Genomic DNA, 2,667 nt, shown 5'->3' with positions numbered 1-2,667 from the left:
CTCAAGGCAAGTGCTGAACATCGTGCCTCTTGGTTTAAGCGGCCTCTGGAAATGACCCTTCGAAACTTGTTATTGTTCCTGACCATTTGATAGATGTCATGGGAAGAATACTAAGTTAGAGGGGGTCTCAGTTAGATAACTTTATATTAGGCATGCTTTTGATTTGGTTTTTCTTGAAGACACAGTAAATCATATACCCAACGAGCTTTTCTTCTGCCACTGGCTCCCAGCAGGTTCAGAATTCAACAAATGGCTCATCTAGAGCAAGTGTCTCAGAAATAATGATTTTCACTTTTGTGTTGGTCTCTTTTCTGCCTAGACTTATCTTTCTATCCTTGTATTTCTTTTTGCTTTTTGACCTACTTCTAACAGATGGTATCTTACAAGTGTATGGTATTTTTATAAACTGCCATAAATCCTTTTTGCAGTAAAGTGATGTAGTAGAAAAACTAAAATATTTATATAAAAACAGAGGCAATAATCAAAATATTTAATAACTACGATGGTGTGGCATTGACCAATCAGGCGCTATCCATGAAGAAAAAAATATGTCAAATTGGTGCGTAATGGCAGAACAGCCTCCTTGCAGATAAATCAGTAACATCGTCTCAGGTAAAAGGGACAGGATTCGACTTGGCTTCAGGAGATGAGGATAAGCAGCATCAACAAGGATAAGAAGTACTGACCTAAAAGTTAAAAAAAATCCAAGTTGGGAAGCTCGGCTCTTATGCCTGAGCTCTATTGTCTGAGTTTCAGATTTCTCACACGCAGAAAAGGAACGCCTGCCTACTTCACGGGACTGGTAAGCAAGCGACATGTTTTCTGCAAAAGTATATATTACTGTACTGGTGTAGAAACGCCGCACCCTGTATGATTATCTGGGCCTTTCAGTGACATGGTCAATGACTCACACCATTTTCTTCCAGTTTTTTTCAAAGCAGGGAAATAGGGTCATACATTTGAAATGTCTCTGCCTTGGTGTCCTTGGGTAATCTTGCAGATTGCTACTTCAATTGGCGAGTTCCTCCATGGAGCAAAGTAGACACACAGGGCTACTGGGGGCTGCCACCCTGTGCACAGCAAGCGACTCTACAGCGGCCTTGAGATCAAGCCACATGGTCACAGGAGCCCAGGAAGGAGGAAGGGTGGCTGAGGCCAAAACGCAAGCCAGGCCTTTGAAATTTGAACTTAGCCCATGAGGTCATTTTCCATGTATTCTCTGTTTCCACCCAACTCAATGTCTCTTTAATGTCGAACACACTGAAGTCCCGTGATGAGCCATCCAGGCCAGAGAGACGGTATTCGCCATCGTGGGGCCGTCGTCTGGAGCTGGAATTATTGTGAGTCTGGGAATCGAGCCCGAGCTCGAGGTCGTCCTTTGTTCTCTGTACCTATGAGCCGCTTGTCCTCAGAGAGAGCAGCTCCAGTCTCTGAGGTCACTCCATCACATCTCTGAGACACAGAAGGATATGGCAATTCAGAGTCTGGGCTAGAACCCCAGCTCTGACACGGACTATCTGTGGCTTTGGGCTTCAGTTTTCTCCTCTATTGGATGGAACAGGAAGAGCACTTCACTCAGAGTGGCAACAGAGATTTAATGAGATCATTCACTCAAGGAACTTACCGCTCACAGAAGCTTTCTGAGTGTATAGAGTGTAATTGTTATCCAAGCCTCCACATGAGAATATTACAGTTTCAAACCTGTTAACATTGCAAGGCCGCTACTGATTGTCCAGGCTCGCTCCTACCCCTTCACAAAAATTCTTTGTTATAGCCACAGCTACCATTTGTTTGTTCATACCTGCTCTGCTTTGGTTGTTCTGTTTCCTCTGCATGGAATGATGTGATTTCGTGATATAATAAAATTTGTATATCTGGCCTTCCTTTCCAGTTGCTGGCACAGACCTCCCCAAACTTTTGGAATTTGCTGAGTAACTGGGGGAGAAGAATGTCTTTTGTTATTTATTTATAAGTCCCCTTCAACCATACCCAGATTTATACAAATGAGGTGACTTTTGGAAAGCCACCAAGGATGGAGCGCTGGTTTCCAGAACCAGCCGTGTCGATTAAGGGGTTGTAACTTTCAGCCCCACCACCCTCAACCAACTCGGAGGGCAGAGGGGCTAGAGATTGAGTTCTATCATCAATGGCCAATGACTTACTCGATTATGCCTAAGTAATGAAACCCCCTCCACAATGGGGTTCGGAGGATCCTGGGTTGGTGACACACGGAAGTCCTGGGGGGTGGCGTGAACAGAGAGCGCAGGGGAGCCCCAAGCCCCTTCCGACATCGCCCTGTGCACTCTCCACTCCAGCTATTCCTGAGTTGTATCCTTTTATAGTAAACTAGAAATCTAGTAAGTAAACAGTTTCTTTGGTTCTATGAGCTATTCTAACAAACTGTCTAACCTGAAGAGGGTTTGTGGGAATCCTCCGTTTGTAGCTCGTCCGTCAGAAGTACAGGTGACAATCTGAGACCTGCGACTGGCATCTGACGCCTGGAGCAGCCAAGGACAGTGCAAGAGGGCTTAGGCTCATTTTGAAAGGAATCCACCCAGTCTCCTCTGCATCCTGGTTCCAGAAATCCTTCGGTTGACCCCATGGATTCTGAAGTGACCTAAGAAGCACAGTCACTGAGACCATGACTGGTGTAGACTCAAGCAGCCC

Source organism: Pteropus vampyrus, unplaced genomic scaffold (assembly GCF_000151845.1).
Source record: "Pteropus vampyrus isolate Shadow unplaced genomic scaffold, Pvam_2.0 Scaffold28, whole genome shotgun sequence".
Lineage (NCBI taxonomy): Eukaryota > Metazoa > Chordata > Mammalia > Chiroptera > Pteropodidae > Pteropus > Pteropus vampyrus.
This window is presented reverse-complemented; position numbering follows the sequence as displayed.